The 18610-nt window shown below is 39.7% G+C and overlaps 2 non-coding genes and 1 pseudogene across 2 annotated transcripts; all 3 read left to right on the top strand.

Annotated features, from left to right (window-relative positions):
• The first annotated feature begins 4251 nt into the window (after window positions 1–4251).
• Window positions 4252–6246, top strand: LOC127012293 (small subunit ribosomal RNA). Its single transcript, XR_007765798.1, has one exon. It is a non-coding gene; the product is annotated as a small subunit ribosomal RNA (ribosomal RNA).
• A 1203-nt stretch (window positions 6247–7449) lies between these two features.
• On the top strand, window positions 7450–7628 carry LOC127012288 (5.8S ribosomal RNA). Its single transcript, XR_007765795.1, has one exon. It is a non-coding gene; the product is annotated as a 5.8S ribosomal RNA (ribosomal RNA).
• A 402-nt stretch (window positions 7629–8030) lies between these two features.
• Window positions 8031–17490, top strand: LOC127012291 (large subunit ribosomal RNA; annotated as a pseudogene).
• The last annotated feature ends 1120 nt before the right edge of the window (window positions 17491–18610 follow it).

The following is an 18610-nucleotide window of genomic DNA, read 5'->3' as shown; positions in this document are numbered from 1 at the left end:
TATAATTTTGTCAATACTATATAAAACGCCAATCATATCCTTATAAAAGTAAATACGGTATATGGTTATAAATACAAAACCATATATAAATAAAAAAATGAAATCGTATGTATATGGCTTATAGGTATAATACCTATAAGGCATAATAATGTATAATATTAGCAAATATACATATAAAAGTGCATAAATTGTATAGATATGGCATAAAGAAGGCATTTATGAGAATAGCTAGTAGAATTTGCCCATACACTACTAGCGAAATGAGATATTTATACCTAGTGAGGGCGGCACTAGTACTATAAATTGTGGCAAAATAAATCTTATGCAAATGCATAGGATTTTGTCAATACCGTACAAAAAACTAAGTAAAACGTATGGATATTGAAAAATAAATGGATTATATTCATAAAATACGAATATTTCTTGCATTCTCTTGTTATACGAGAGAATATCATACGGAGCGGGCAGCCCCTAGTATAGTAAGCAGTCGAATGGGAGACAGCGTGTCCAAAAACACCTATAGGGAGGTGGTCGTTGGCGGACCTCTCCTCGTATTGGTCAAACTTATGATTTTGTCAATACTATATAAAACGCCAATCATATCCATATAAAAGTGAATACAGTATATGGATATGAATAAAAAACCATACATAAATAAAAAAAAATATGTATAAAAAATTATACATATATTTATATTAAGCAATCGTATGGATGTGGCTTATAGGTATAATACCTATAAGGCATAATAATGTATAATATAGCAAATATACATATAAAAGTGCATGAATTGTATAGATATGGCATATAAGTGACATATTTATGAGAATAGCTAGTAGAATTTGCCCATACACTACTAGCGAAATGAGATATTTATACCTAGTGAGGGCGGCACTAGTACTATAAATTGTGGCAAAATAAATCTTATGCAAATGCATAGGATTTTGTCAATACCGTACAAAAAACTAAGTAAAACGTATGGATATTGAAAAATAAATGGATTATATTCATAAAATACGAATATTTCTTGCATTCTCTTGTTATATGAGAGAATATCATACGGAGCGGGTAGCCCCTAGTATAGTAAGCAGTCGAATGGGAGACAGCGTGTCCAAAAACACCTATAGGGAGGTGGTCGTTGGCGGACCTCTCCTCGTATTGGTCAAACTTATGATTTTGTCAATACTATATAAAACGCCAATCATATCCATATAAAAGTGAATACAGTATATGGATATGAATAAAAAACCATACATAAATAAAAAAAAATATGTATAAAAAATTATACATATATTTATATTAAGCAATCGTATGGATGTGGCTTATAGGTATAATACCTATAAGGCATAATAATGTATAATATAGCAAATATACATATAAAAGTGCATGAATTGTATAGATATGGCATATAAGTGACATATTTATGAGAATAGCTAGTAGAATTTGCCCATACACTACTAGCGAAATGAGATATTTATACCTAGTGAGGGCGGCACTAGTACTATAAATTGTGGCAAAATAAATCTTATGCAAATGCATAGGATTTTGTCAATACCGTACAAAAAACTAAGTAAAACGTATGGATATTGAAAAATAAATGGATTATATTCATAAAATACGAATATTTCTTGCATTCTCTTGTTATATGAGAGAATATCATACGGAGCGGGTAGCCCCTAGTATAGTAAGCAGTCGAATGGGAGACAGCGTGTCCAAAAACACCTATAGGGAGGTGGTCGTTGGCGGACCTCTCCTCGTATTGGTCAAACTTATGATTTTGTCAATACTATATAAAACGCCAATCATATCCATATAAAATTGAATACAGTATATGGATATGAATAAAAAACCATACAAAAATAAAAAAAAAATATGTATAAAAAATTATACATATATTTATATTAAGCAATCGTATGGATGTGGCTTATAGGTATAATACCTATAAGGCATAATAATGTATAATATAGCAAATATACATATAAAAGTGCATGAATTGTATAGATATGGCATATAAGTGACATATTTATGAGAATAGCTAGTAGAATTTCCCCATACACTACTAGCGAAATGAGATATTTATACCTAGTGAGGGCGGCACTAGTACTATAAATTGTGGCAAAATAAATCTTATGCAAATGCATAGGATTTTGTCAATACCGTACAAAAAACTAAGTAAAACGTATGGATATTGAAAAATAAATGGATTATATTCATAAAATACGAATATTTCTTGCATTCTCTTGTTATACGAGAGAATATCATACGGAGCGGGCAGCCCCTAGTATAGTAAGCAGTCGAATGGGAGACAGCGTGTCCAAAAACACCTATAGGGAGGTGGTCGTTGGCGGACCTCTCCTCGTATTGGTCAAACTTATGATTTTGTCAATACTATATAAAACGCCAATCATATCCATATAAAAGTGAATACAGTATATGGATATGAATAAAAAACCATACATAAATAAAAAAAAAATATGTATAAAAAATTATACATATATTTATATTAAGCAATCGTATGGATGTGGCTTATAGGTATAATACCTATAAGGCATAATAATGTATAATATAGCAAATATACATATAAAAGTGCATGAATTGTATAGATATGGCATATAAGTGACATATTTATGAGAATAGCTAGTAGAATTTGCCCATACACTACTAGCGAAATGAGATATTTATACCTAGTGAGGGCGGCACTAGTACTATAAATTGTGGCAAAATAAATCTTATGCAAATGCATAGGATTTTGTCAATACCATACATAAACCGTATGGATATTGAGAAGTTAATAGATTACATCTATAATATGAGAAGTATTTTAGTATTCTTATTAAATAAGAGAATACTATAAGGGTGAGTGGCAAAGAGAATTGAATATACCCGAATGGGAGACAGCGTGTCCAAAAACTACTATAGGTGGTGTGGCAAATATGAGGAAGGCAATATATCCATATAATGAAAATAAAAGTGCGTTTTCTTATTATATAAGAGAACACTATATGGGTGAGTGGCAAAGTAAATTGAATATACCCGAATGGGAGACAGCGTGTCCAAAAACTACTATAGGTGGTGTGGCAAATATGAGGAAGGCAATATATCCATATAATGAAAATAAAAGTGCGTTTTCTTATTATATAAGAGAACACTATATGGGTGAGTGGCAAAGTAAATTGAATATACCCGAATGGGAGACAGCGTGTCCAAAAACTACTATAGGTGGTGTGGCAAATATGAGGAAGGCAATATATCCATATAATGAATATAAAAGTGCGTTGTCTTATTATATAAGAGAACACTATATGGGTGAGTGGCAAAGTAAATTGAATATACCCGAATGGGAGACAGCGTGTCCAAAAACTACTATAGGATGGTCAATGGGCCGGCCGTCTGCTATTGACATATGTCAGTAGAGAAGATATTATCCGTCAAATTTGTTTCTTTATTCATTTATTTGAATACGAGACTTGGCTCCGCGGTTAATATTTTAAGCCCAAAGATAATAACGTTGAAACAAAGGCCAAGTTTCTATTGTACATAGAATAACAAATTGTTTCCGAATTTTATCGTTAATTTTAGGAGGTAGGCTAACATGATTTATATTATATGTGTATTATTAAATAATAATAGTACATAAAAGTCTACCAAAGAAATATAAAAATGTAATTATGAATACATTTTCAATATTAATATCAACTTATATTGTTGATAATAAAAAATAGCTATTAAGAGAGTTATTTAAGAAATTATATAATATATAATAAAGAGTATATATATAAATAATATATAAGTATATATTATTTAAGAAATAAATATAGTAGTAATAATTATATATATACACTCGGTTCTATTTTATATATTACCAGAGACTTATATGGATATATATAGATAAATTTTAAATTTATCGTCAAAATACAAATGATTAACTCAATATCTTATATTGGTTAAACAAAAATTGTACATGTGTGGATACAATATATTATGTATGTCGAACAAAAATGATATTTTAGAATGAAATGTGCATATATAAAGAAAATATATGAAAAATAAATATTGTGTTTATAAAGAATATGATTCTTTTTGACATCAATAAAAACTTGTTATTATTAGTGGCGAAACAAGTATAAATTGGAAAACAAACGTATACGAATGCTATATAAAAATGGCCGTATTCGATAGAAATAAAATCTATAACAACATATATATTGCTAATTTCTATTCAAAAAATATGAATGAAATATGAATAAAAACATTATTCTGGTTGATCCTGCCAGTAGTTATATGCTTGTCTCAAAGATTAAGCCATGCATGTCTAAGTACACACGAATTAAAAGTGAAACCGCAAAAGGCTCATTATATCAGTTATGGTTCCTTAGATCGTTAACAGTTACTTGGATAACTGTGGTAATTCTAGAGCTAATACATGCAATTAAAACATGAACCTTATGGAACATGTGCTTTTATTAGGCTAAAACCAAGCGATCGCAAGATCGTTATATTGGTTGAACTCTAGATAACATGCAGATCGTATGGTCTTGTACCGACGACAGATCTTTCAAATGTCTGCCCTATCAACTTTTGATGGTAGTATCTAGGACTACCATGGTTGCAACGGGTAACGGGGAATCAGGGTTCGATTCCGGAGAGGGAGCCTGAGAAACGGCTACCACATCTAAGGAAGGCAGCAGGCGCGTAAATTACCCACTCCCAGCTCGGGGAGGTAGTGACGAAAAATAACAATACAGGACTCATATCCGAGGCCCTGTAATTGGAATGAGTACACTTTAAATCCTTTAACAAGGACCAATTGGAGGGCAAGTCTGGTGCCAGCAGCCGCGGTAATTCCAGCTCCAATAGCGTATATTAAAGTTGTTGCGGTTAAAACGTTCGTAGTTGAACTTGTGCTTCATACGGGTAGTACAACTTACAATTGTGGTTAGTACTATACCTTTATGTATGTAAGCGTATTACCGGTGGAGTTCTTACATGTGCTTAGATACTTGTATTTTTTCATATGTTCCTCCTATTTAAAAACCTGCATTAGTGCTCTTAAACGAGTGTTATTGTGGGCCGGTACAATTACTTTGAACAAATTAGAGTGCTTAAAGCAGGCTTCAAATGCCTGAATATTCTGTGCATGGGATAATGAAATAAGACCTCTGTTCTGCTTTCATTGGTTTTCAGATCAAGAGGTAATGATTAATAGAAGCAGTTTGGGGGCATTAGTATTACGACGCGAGAGGTGAAATTCTTGGACCGTCGTAAGACTAACTTAAGCGAAAGCATTTGCCAAAGATGTTTTCATTAATCAAGAACGAAAGTTAGAGGTTCGAAGGCGATCAGATACCGCCCTAGTTCTAACCATAAACGATGCCAGCTAGCAATTGGGTGTAGCTACTTTTATGGCTCTCTCAGTCGCTTCCCGGGAAACCAAAGCTTTTGGGCTCCGGGGGAAGTATGGTTGCAAAGCTGAAACTTAAAGGAATTGACGGAAGGGCACCACCAGGAGTGGAGCCTGCGGCTTAATTTGACTCAACACGGGAAAACTTACCAGGTCCGAACATAAGTGTGTAAGACAGATTGATAGCTCTTTCTCGAATCTATGGGTGGTGGTGCATGGCCGTTCTTAGTTCGTGGAGTGATTTGTCTGGTTAATTCCGATAACGAACGAGACTCAAATATATTAAATAGATATCTTCAGGATTATGGTGTTGAAGCTTATATAGCCTTCATTCATGGTGGCAGTAAAATGTTTATTGTGTTTGAATGTGTTTATATAAGTGGAGCCGTACCTGTTGGTTTGTCCCATTATAAGGACACTAGCTTCTTAAATGGACAAATTGCGTCTAGCAATAATGAGATTGAGCAATAACAGGTCTGTGATGCCCTTAGATGTCCTGGGCTGCACGCGCGCTACAATGAAAGTATCAACGTGTATTTCCTAGACCGAGAGGTCCGGGTAAACCGCTGAACCACTTTCATGCTTGGGATTGTGAACTGAAACTGTTCACATGAACTTGGAATTCCCAGTAAGTGTGAGTCATTAACTCGCATTGATTACGTCCCTGCCCTTTGTACACACCGCCCGTCGCTACTACCGATTGAATTATTTAGTGAGGTCTCCGGACGTGATCACTGTGACGCCTTGCGTGTTACGGTTGTTTCGCAAAAGTTGACCGAACTTGATTATTTAGAGGAAGTAAAAGTCGTAACAAGGTTTCCGTAGGTGAACCTGCGGAAGGATCATTAATGTTTTAATATCCTTACCGTTAATAAAATATTTGTTTATATTATAATAAATACATTATAGTATTACAAATAAAATATGAATTGCCAAAATGTATATGAGATCTATTATAGATCAAATGAAATTTCGAACAAGCAAATCGAAATAATGCAAATATTAAAATTATATATTGTATTTAATACATATGAGAGAAATTAATAAGCAGCCAAAGCAAACAAATAAAAATTCGAACAAGCAAATCGAATTATTAAAATAATAATATTAAATTATTATTGTATATCCTTACCGTTAATAAAATATTTGTTTATATTATAATAAATACATTATAATAATACAAATAAAATATGAATTGCCAAAATGTATATGAGATCTAATATAGATCAAATAAAATTTCGAACAAGCAAATCGAAATAATGCAAATATTAAAATTATATATTGTATTTAATACATATGAGAGAAATAATAAGCAGCCAAAGCAAACAAATAAAAATTCGAACAAGCAAATCGAATTATTAAAATAATAATATTAAATTATTATTGTATATCCTTACCGTTAATAAAATATTTGTTTATATTATAATAAATACATTATAGTAATACAAATAAAATATGAATTGCCAAAATGTATATGATCTAATATAGATCAAATGAAATTTCGAACAAGCAAATCGAAATAATGCAAATATTAAAATTATATATTGTATTTAATACATATGAGAGAAATAATAAGCAGCCAAAACAAACAAATAAAAATTCGAACAAGCAAATCGAATTATTAAAATAATAATATTAAATTATTATTGTATATAAACACAATTAAAATACTGTGTGTATATGGACCATAATATACACGCGTTGCGATATGTATTGTTCATCTCAGTTATGCGCATACATTGGATAATGCAACAACCTAAAATGTACAATGTTGTACCTGGTTTTATACAGGTTAATGTTTTATATAAATTTCAATTTATATCGCTAAAAAAGTATTAATATATATATATATATATTTATTTACAATAAATGCAATTTAAAAAGAAATACTTTGATATATATTGGTTATATAAAACTAAGACATTTCGCAGCATTCGTTTTAGGTATAAAAATAAATTTATTGAAGGAATTGATATATGCCAGTAAAATGGTGTATTTTTAATTTCTTTCAATAAAAACATATTTGACAAAATTAAGAAACCAATTTATAAAACTCTAAGCGGTGGATCACTCGGCTCATGGGTCGATGAAGAACGCAGCAAACTGTGCGTCATCGTGTGAACTGCAGGACACATGAACATCGACATTTTGAACGCATATCGCAGTCCATGCTGTTATGTACTTTAATTAATTTTATAGTGCTGCTTGGACTACATATGGTTGAGGGTTGTAAGACTATGCTAATTAAGTTGCTTATACAAATTTTATAATGAAATTTTATAAGCATATGGTATATTATTGGATAATAATAATTTAATTATTTTATTCATAATATTAAAAAATATATGAAAAACATTATCTCACATTAGTAAATAATTTGAATGTGAAAAACGAAGAGAAATATTTTCTTTTTCAATCAAATGATACTGAGAAATGTCTAGCATAAAAATTTATCTAGAATTGTCTCTTATTAATGATTAGAAAATAGAAAACCGTTGACAATATTATTGTTCTTCGTTGATTCGTTAAATCAAACAAATGCCATTTATATACAGATATTATTAATATAACGAATTTAATAAAATGTTTTATCATTATATATAAAGAATTAATTGCATATAAAAGTTATACACAACCTCAACTCATATGGGACTACCCCCTGAATTTAAGCATATTAATTAGGGGAGGAAAAGAAACTAACAAGGATTTTCTTAGTAGCGGCGAGCGAAAAGAAATCAGTTCAGCACTAAGTCACTTTGTCTATATGGCAAATGTGAGATGCAGTGTATGGAGCGTCAATATTCTAGTATGAGAAATTAACGATTTAAGTCCTTCTTAAATGAGGCCATTTACCCATAGAGGGTGCCAGGCCCGTATAACGTTAATGATTACTAGATGATGTTTCCAAAGAGTCGTGTTGCTTGATAGTGCAGCACTAAGTGGGTGGTAAACTCCATCTAAAACTAAATATAACCATGAGACCGATAGTAAACAAGTACCGTGAGGGAAAGTTGAAAAGAACTCTGAATAGAGAGTTAAACAGTACGTGAAACTGCTTAGAGGTTAAGCCCGATGAACCTGAATATCCGTTATGGAAAATTCATCATTAGAATTGTAATATTTAAACAATATTATGATAATAGTGTGCATTTTTTCCATATAAGGACATTGTAATCTATTAGCATACCAAATTTATCATAAAATATAACTTATAGTTTATTCAAATTAATTTGCTTGCATTTTAACACAGAATAAATGTTATTAATTTGATAAAGTGCTGATAGATTTATATGAATACAGTGCGTTAATTTTTCGGAATTATATAATGGCATAATTATCATTGATTTTTGTGTTTATTATATGCACTTGTAGGATTAACAATGCGAAAGATTCAGGATACCTTCGGGACCCGTCTTGAAACACGGACCAAGGAGTCTAACATATGTGCAAGTTATTGGGATATAAACCTAATAGCGTAATTAACTTGACTAATAATGGGATTAGTTTTTTAACTATTTATAGCTAATTAACACAATCCCGGGGCGTTCTATATAGTTATGTATAATGATATTTATATTATTTATGCCTCTAACTGGAACGTACCTTGAGCATATATGCTGTGACCCGAAAGATGGTGAACTATACTTGATCAGGTTGAAGTCAGGGGAAACCCTGATGGAAGACCGAAACAGTTCTGACGTGCAAATCGATTGTCAGAATTGAGTATAGGGGCGAAAGACCAATCGAACCATCTAGTAGCTGGTTCCTTCCGAAGTTTCCCTCAGGATAGCTGGTGCATTTTAATATTATATAAAATAATCTTATCTGGTAAAGCGAATGATTAGAGGCCTTAGGGTCGAAACGATCTTAACCTATTCTCAAACTTTAAATGGGTAAGAACCTTAACTTTCTTGATATGAAGTTCAAGGTTATGATATAATGTGCCCAGTGGGCCACTTTTGGTAAGCAGAACTGGCGCTGTGGGATGAACCAAACGTAATGTTACGGTGCCCAAATTAACAACTCATGCAGATACCATGAAAGGCGTTGGTTGCTTAAAACAGCAGGACGGTGATCATGGAAGTCGAAATCCGCTAAGGAGTGTGTAACAACTCACCTGCCGAAGCAACTAGCCCTTAAAATGGATGGCGCTTAAGTTGTATACCTATACATTACCGCTAAAGTAGATGATTTATATTACTTGTAATATAAATTTTGAAACTTTAGTGAGTAGGAAGGTACAATGGTATGCGTAGAAGTGTTTGGCGTAAGCCTGCATGGAGCTGCCATTGGTACAGATCTTGGTGGTAGTAGCAAATAATCGAATGAGACCTTGGAGGACTGAAGTGGAGAAGGGTTTCGTGTGAACAGTGGTTGATCACGAGTTAGTCGGTCCTAAGTTCAAGGCGAAAGCCGAAAATTTTCAAGTAAAATACAAATGCCAAACAAATATATATATTATATAAAATCTAGCTAAATTAATATACTTGAATAATTTTGAACGAAAGGGAATACGGTTCCAATTCCGTAACCTGTTGAGTATCCGTTTGTTATTAAATATGGGCCTCGTGCTCATCCTGGCAACAGGAACGACCATAAAGAAGCCGTCGAGAGATATCGGAAGAGTTTTCTTTTCTGTTTTATAGCCGTACTACCATGGAAGTCTTTCGCAGAGAGATATGGTAGATGGGCTAGAAGAGCATGACATATACTGTTGTGTCGATATTTTCTCCTCGGACCTTGAAAAAAAAAAAAAAAAATTTATGGTGGGGACACGCAAACTTCTCAACAGGCCGTACCAATATCCGCAGCTGGTCTCCAAGGTGAAGAGTCTCTAGTCGATAGAATAATGTAGGTAAGGGAAGTCGGCAAATTAGATCCGTAACTTCGGGATAAGGATTGGCTCTGAAGATTGAGATAGTCGGGCTTGATTGGGAAACAATAACATGGTTTATGTGCTCGTTCTGGGTAAATAGAGTTTCTAGCATTTATGTTAGTTACTTGTTCCCCGGATAGTTTAGTTACGTAGCCAATTGTGGAACTTTCTTGCTAAAATTTTTAAGAATACTAATTGGGTTAAACCAATTAGTTCTTATTAATTATAACGATTATCAATTAACAATCAATTCAGAACTGGCACGGACTTGGGGAATCCGACTGTCTAATTAAAACAAAGCATTGTGATGGCCCTAGCGGGTGTTGACACAATGTGATTTCTGCCCAGTGCTCTGAATGTCAAAGTGAAGAAATTCAAGTAAGCGCGGGTCAACGGCGGGAGTAACTATGACTCTCTTAAGGTAGCCAAATGCCTCGTCATCTAATTAGTGACGCGCATGAATGGATTAACGAGATTCCTACTGTCCCTATCTACACACTGTCGGTGTTAGATTGCTCGTGCGAACAGACGTGTTTTCCGTACGCTCCGCGAGTGTAGCCAATATTGACTGATAGAGACCAGATACGAAGCTAGAAACAGCACGAAAATTCGTGTTTTGTGCCTGCGAACCCAGTGCGCGTGTTTTCCCTGTGTAAAAGTGGTGAAATCGGGTGAAATTGGGTTTTTTCCCATTGGAAATTTTCCATTGCGCCACGTGTGTCACGAGAGAGGCGCTCTCTTGAGAGAGGCGTTAGGCTTATTTAGGCACATTTTGCCTAAAACAGCTGTGCGGTTTGTGTCATCGCTAAACTTTTATCAGCTGATCAGCTGATAGAGCTTTCCGACCAGCTGATAATAAAGGGGTAAGTCCTTGGTGGAAAAGCTTTTGGGTTGAAACTGCCGATAACCGGCGGATGGCGCCACCCAAAATGGATGTTGGAGATTCTGGCAGTGAGAGTGCTAGTAGTAGGGGAAGCAGTGGGGGCAGAGGACGACCCAGAGGTAAGCGCAATAAAGCGCCGCTGAGGGACGCCTCTAGGTGCAAGTTGATGGCACTGGATGCAACTGCCGCTGACACTGCGACAGCCCCTGCCGCTGCCGCTGCCGCTGCCGCTGCCCCTGCTGCTGCCGCTGCCGCTGCCCCTGTCGCTGCCCTTGCCGCAGCCCCTGCCGCTCCCGCAGCCCCCGCCGCTGCTGCATCCTATGCTGAACACGAGAAGACCTTCGTTGCACCAGCCAGTCCTCTAAAATCCTTCTCGGATAGGGAGTGGAGAGGTAATGGTGCCGTCGCTGCCGAGATGGGGGACATCCGATCGGAGATCGGTAGGATGTTCATGGTCTCCTATGCCAACCCGGCCACAAATGTGAAGGTGCAGTCCGTAGCCAACCGCTACGAGGAGGTTGTTGCAGCCCTCCTTATACGGATTGGAGTGCTTGAGGACCGCCTTAAGAAGCAGACACCGGTTGCCTCGGCCGTCTCATACGCAGCCGCCGCTGCTAGAGGCGCGCACCTTATCGCCTCACCTGCTGCCCCTGTCGCCCCCTATGCCCCTGTAGCCGCACCGCGGAAAATCCGGGAGACCTGGTCGGCAGTCGTTGCATGTGATGATCCGGCCTTATCAGGGAGGCAAATTGCGGACAAGGTCCGCAAAGAGGTAGCGCCTGCTTTGGGCGTCAGAGTGCATGAGGTGCGAGAGTTGAAGCGGGGCGGCGCGATTATTCGCACGCCATCGCAGGCGGAGATGTCGAAAATCGTTGCCTCCGCAAAATTCGCTGAGGTGGGCCTTAAGGTGTCCAAAAACACTGCCGCAAAACCCAGGGTGACGGTACAGGATGTGGACACCACTGTGACGCCGGATGAGTTCATGATGGAGTTAAAAGAGAAAAACTTCGAGGAGATGTCGCTGAAGGAGTTCCAGAAGGCGGTAGTCCTGGCGACCAAGCCCTGGTCAGCAGCTAACAGCGCCACTATAAACGTGACGCTGGAAGTAGATGATCAGGCGTTGGCCGTTCTCGAAAGCGGGAGGGTGTATATCAAGTGGTTCTCTTACCGCTGCCGCTCTCAAGTGCGCACCTATGCGTGCCACCGATGCCTTGGTTTTGACCACAAAGTCAGCGAGTGTCGGTACGCTAGAGAAAACCAGGTCTGCCGCCAGTGCGGACAGAACGACCACGTCGCGGCGAAGTGCAAAAATGCGGTGGACTGCCGTAACTGCCGCCATAAAGGGCTACCCTCGGGGCACTATATGCTCTCGGGTGGATGCCCGATATATAGCGCTGTGCTAGCCAGGGTGCAAGCTAGACATTAACATGTTCAGCTTCATCCAAGCGAATTGTGGTCGAGGCCGTTGCGCTGTCATCGAGCTTGCAAAGCGGATGAGAGATGCTGGCCACCTGTTCGCACTCATTCAGGAGCCCTATGTGGACGCAGGCAAGCGTCTCACTGGACTCCCTGGAGGCATGAGAATCTTCGCTGACAAAAGGAAGAAAGCTGCCATCATCGTGGACGACCCGTCTGCCATCTGCATGCCCATCGAGACATTGACGACGGATTATGGAGTGTGCGTGAGTGTCACAGGAAAATACGGCACCATTTTTCTGTCCTCCGTATACTGCCAGTACTCAGCTGCCCTGCAGCCCTACACTGACTACCTGGATACGGTTCTGCTGCTAGCCAGCAGGACACCGACAATCCTCGGACTTGATGCGAATGCGGTTTCCCCGATGTGGTTCAGCAAAACTCCAGCTAACTCTGGAGACCGTCTGAATCGCGAACGGGGACAGCACATGGACGAGTGGATCATCGCAAGCGGTGTCTGTGTGCTTAATACGGCCAGCCAGGTGTTCACGTTCGATAATCACCGCTCCAGAAGTGATATCGACGTGACCTTCACCAACGAAGCAGCGCGTGTGTGGGCAATATACGAATGGAGAGTTGACTTCTGGGAGCTGAGTGACCACAACATCATCACTGTTGAGGTTACTCCAGATCCAAGCAGTACTGTTGAGAGCCTAGCTCCGGTACCGCAATGGAGGCTCTCCAATGCAAGTTGGCGAAGATTCAGAGTAGAACTAAGGGATGTAGCTGAATGTCTCGAGGAACTGGAGGAATCGCCGTTGGATGATCATGTGTCAGCCCTTCGCTCCATCGTACACGAAGTGTGCGACAGGGTAATAGGGCGCAGGATACCTGCAGCAAGGGGAAACGTAATATGGTGGAATCCTGAACTGAGTACCAAGCGCCAAGAGGTCAGGAGACTGAGGCGCAGGCTGCAGGCAGCTCGTCGGAGTGGCACCGGCGATGTTGAGCGACTTGCCGCTGGATTAAGGCTTGCCTCAGGCCAGTATAAGAAGCTTATCCTGATGACAAAGGAACAAAACTGGCGGGACTTCGTGGGACGGCACAAGGATGATCCATGGGGGCACGCCTACCGAATATGCCGAGGCCGGAAAAAGACAACCGATCTTGGATGTCTTAGGTCGAACGGCGCGCTACTTACGACATGGCACGACTGCGCAGATATACTCCTCCGCAACTTCTTCCCTGTTGCGGAATCCACAGTGCGTGAGGGTATAACTCCTGCTGCTCCACCGACCCTCGAAGCCTTCGAGGTGGCAACCAGCGTCGCGAAGCTGAGAAGCCGGCGATCGCCGGGAATGGACGGCATCACGGGTGGGATCGTCAAGGAGGTATGGCGTGCTATCCCTCAGCACCTGACGAAGTTGTACTCTCGATGCCTCTCGGAAGGATATTTTCCTGCCGAGTGGAAACACCCGAGAGTGATACCGCTGGTAAAGGGGCCAGATAAGGACAGGAGCGATCCTGCCTCTTATCGTGGCATATGCCTTTTGCCAGTGTTCGGAAAGGTGCTGGAAGGGATCATGGTGAATCGACTGAAGGATGTGCTACCGGATGGCTGCAGATGGCAATTTGGATTTCGGCCTGGACGCTGCGTTGAGGATGCGTGGATGCACGCTAAAAACACCGTTTCCACCAGCCGCGAGAGGAGGGTGCTGGGAATCTTTGTTGATTTCAAGGGTGCCTTCGACAATGTTGAGTGGAACGCGGTGCTGGATCGGCTTATCGACGTCGGCTGTCGAGAGATAGACTTGTGGAAAAGTTATTTCTCCGGTCGAAGTGCCAGTATCATCAGCAGTTACGAAGCGGCCACAGTGTCGGTTACACGGGGCTGCCCGCAAGGGTCCGTCAGTGGTCCATTTATTTGGAACCTACTGATGGATGTGCTGCTTCAGCGCCTGGAGCCACATTGTGCTCTGAGCGCGTTTGCAGATGACTTGCTACTTTTCGTCGATGGGAATTCCCGTGCCGATCTGGAGCGAAAGGGTGAGCAGTTGATGGACATCGTGGGAGCCTGGGGAGCTGAGGTTGGAGTGAGTGTGTCAACCAGCAAGACGGCAATCATGTTGCTGAAAGGGAATCTTTCAGACACTAGGAGACCGACGGTACGGTTTGCTGGAGCAAGCCTGCCATACGTCACCAAATGCCGGTACCTTGGCATCTTAGTCGGCGAGCGGATGAGCTTTCTCCCGCATATCTCTGCTCTCAGAGATCGGCTGGCTGGAGTTGCCGGAGGGCTAGCACGGGTGCTCCGAGTCGATTGGGGGCTCAGCTCCCGTGCTAAGAGGACGATATACAGCGGACTCATGGTCCCCTGTGCACTCTTCGGTGCCTCGGTCTGGTACAAGGCGGCGAGCAAGGGCAAGTCCTTAAGACTCCTCACCTCGTGCCAGAGGACCATCCTATTAGGATGCCTACCGGTATGCCGCACAGTGTCCACGGTGGCACTGCAGGTGCTTGCTGGTGCTCCTCCAATGGATTTAGATGCTCACAGGATGGCAGTGAAGTTTAAGCTCAGAAAGCACGTTCCCCTGGACGAGAGCGACTGGCTCTATGGACAGGACTTGTCTGTGTTGGACTGGAAATCCAAGATGGCTCTGCTAGACGAATGTCTGCTAAATGAGTGGCAACTCAGATGGGACCAAGCGGCTCACGGTTTTGTGACTCGCCAGTTTTTCCCAGAGGCAGCGTTCGTCTACAAGAGGAAGGACTTTGTCTTCACCTTAAGAGCCGGATTCTTGCTGACAGGACACGGGTCGTTCAACGCTTTCCTCCATGGTAGAACCCTCAGCACCACAACCGCATGCTCATGTGGAGAGGAGAGTGAGGACTGGCTTCACGTACTATGTGAGTGCCGCCTCTATAGCGATTTGCGTGACTTGGATGCCCTTGGCATTGTTCGAGTCCAAGAACGATGGAACGTCGCAGGAGTAGTCGAGACCCCAGAACGGATGCGTCTCCTAGGAGCTTTTGCTGATGCTGCCTTCTCGAGGCGTAGGATGGAAGCGACGAGGGATGAACCGCAGGCGCCGGGACAATAGTCCCAAAACCCCCTTGCCGTGTGGCAACGGCGAAGAATACTGCCACAGCTTGTCATTGCTTGTCGTAGGAGGCGACTAATATGACATGGTTGCCCCATCCGAGCTTGTCGGAGCTGAAGGGGTGAGGCCCACCGAGCCTGAAATTTCGGTGCCACGGGTTGAGTGGTTCTCCAAGGCTACTCATTGAGGTCGGCCCCCTAGTGGGAGTTTCGTGGTGGCTGTGGTTGACACCTATATCGCGGGTAGAGTCCCCGGGCTCGACGTGGATGTTGCGTTAATACAACTCGGGTGCTGCGACCCAAAGAACAGTAGAGATTTTAGATAGATCTCGCCCCTATGCAAGGGGGAGTGCTTGCCCGACAAGCAAGTACTTAAATTGCTACTGGGGTGGTTGCTATGTACATAGCTATAGCTTCTAGTCCAGGGCGTTGGTTTGGCGCTTAACCCAGACCCTTGCATTATATACTCCCTTGTGGGTATATTAGAATGCCGTGGCTGTAATCCCTTCAGTGCGGAACACGTCACGTTAAATAAGTTCGGAGGGATCCGAGACACACCTGTCCCTATCTACTATCTAGCGAAACCACAGCCAAGGGAACGGGCTTGGAATAATTAGCGGGGAAAGAAGACCCTTTTGAGCTTGACTCTAATCTGGCAGTGTAAGGAGACATAAGAGGTGTAGAATAAGTGGGAGATATTAGACCTCGGTTTGGTATCGCCAATGAAATACCACTACTCTTATTGTTTCCTTACTTACTTGATTAAATGGAACGTGTATCATTTCCTAGCCATTATACGGATATATTTATTATATCTTATGGTATTGGGTTTTGATGCAAGCTTCTTGATCAAAGTATCACGAGTTTGTTATATAATCGCAAACAAATTCTTTAATAAAACGGTGCATTTATGTATTTTTGATTTGAAAATTTGGTATAACTCCAATTACTCAGGTATGATCCAATTCAAGGACATTGCCAGGTAGGGAGTTTGACTGGGGCGGTACATCTCTCAAATAATAACGGAGGTGTCCCAAGGCCAGCTCAGTGCGGACAGAAACCACACATAGAGCAAAAGGGCAAATGCTGACTTGATCTCGGTGTTCAGTACACACAGGGACAGCAAAAGCTCGGCCTATCGATCCTTTTGGTTTAAAGAGTTTTTAACAAGAGGTGTCAGAAAAGTTACCATAGGGATAACTGGCTTGTGGCGGCCAAGCGTTCATAGCGACGTCGCTTTTTGATCCTTCGATGTCGGCTCTTCCTATCATTGTGAAGCAAAATTCACCAAGCGTTGGATTGTTCACCCATGCAAGGGAACGTGAGCTGGGTTTAGACCGTCGTGAGACAGGTTAGTTTTACCCTACTAATGACAAAACGTTGTTGCGACAGCATTCCTGCGTAGTACGAGAGGAACCGCAGGTACGGACCAATGGCACAATACTTGTTCGAGCGAACAGTGGTATGACGCTACGTCCGTTGGATTATGCCTGAACGCCTCTAAGGTCGTATCCGTGCTGGACTGCAATGATAAATAAGGGGCAATTTGCATTGTATGGCTTCTAAACCATTTAAAGTTTATAATTTACTTTTTAAACGACAATGGATGTGATGCCAATGTAATTTGTAACATAGTAAATTGGGAGGATCTTTGATCACCTGATGCCGCGCTAGTTACATATAAAAGCATTATTTAATACAATGACAAAGCCTAGAATCAATTGTAAACGACTTTTGTAACAGGCAAGGTGTTGTAAGTGGTTGAGCAGCTGCCATACTGCGATCCACTGAAGCTTATCCTTTGCTTGATGATTCGATAATAAAATTGCATAATTTATTTGTTGTGTTGAACTTCTTATATAAAGTTCAACCAACAATCTATTTGTATGCATTGATTGTTTGCTTGGCTTTGTGGCGAATTTTTAATCCTTTATATATTACATTCCTAAGGTCTAGATTTTCAAGTAAGAGACCAATTTGATTAACATATCAATATAAGTACAACTCGACCATCTAATAATAACAATATGAATCGTCATCTTATTAGTGACGCGAAGATTGGCAAACATATAATATAAAAATATTCCTAAGGTCTAGATTTTCAAGTAAGAGACCAATTTGATTAACATATCAATATAAGTACAACTCGACCATCTAATAATAACAATATGAATCGTCATCTTATTAGTGACGCGAAGATTGGCAAACATATAATATAAAAATATTCCTAAGGTCTAGATTTTCAAGTAAGAGACCAATTTGATTAACATATCAATATAAGTACAACTCGACCATCTAATAATAACAATATGAATCGTCATCTTATTAGTGACGCGAAGATTGGCAAACATATAATATAAAAATATTCCTAAGGTCTAGATTTTCAAGTAAGAGACCAATTTGATTAACATATCAATATAAGTACAACTCGACCATCTAATAATAATATGAATCGTCATCTTATTAGTGACGCGAAGATTGGCAAACATATAATATAAAAATATTCCTAAGGTCTAGATTTTCAAGTAAGAGACCAATTTGATTAACATATCAATATAAGTACAACTCGACCATCTAATAATAATATGAATCGTCATCTTATTAGTGACGCGAAGATTGGCAAACATATAATATAAAAATATTCCTAAGGTCTAGATTTTCAAGTAAGAGACCAATTTGATTAACATATCAATATAAGTACAACTCGACCATCTAATAATAACAATATGAATCGTCATCTTTTTAGTGACGCGAAGATTGGCAAACATATAATATAAAAATATTCCTAAGGTCTAGAATCTTAAGCAATAGACCAATTCAACTAAGAGTTGACATATAAAAATATGTTCCTTTTAATGTTAGCAAAATTTTATCGTCACATACTGTTAGTGACGCGAACGTTTTTTTCTCCATGTTTATATGAATGTTTATTCAAAG

This window comes from Drosophila biarmipes, unplaced genomic scaffold, assembly GCF_025231255.1.
Source record: "Drosophila biarmipes strain raj3 unplaced genomic scaffold, RU_DBia_V1.1 ptg000045l, whole genome shotgun sequence".
NCBI classification, from domain to species: domain Eukaryota; kingdom Metazoa; phylum Arthropoda; class Insecta; order Diptera; family Drosophilidae; genus Drosophila; species Drosophila biarmipes.
The sequence above is the reverse complement of the archived record's forward strand: the minus strand, read 5'-3'. Positions and strand labels throughout refer to the sequence as shown.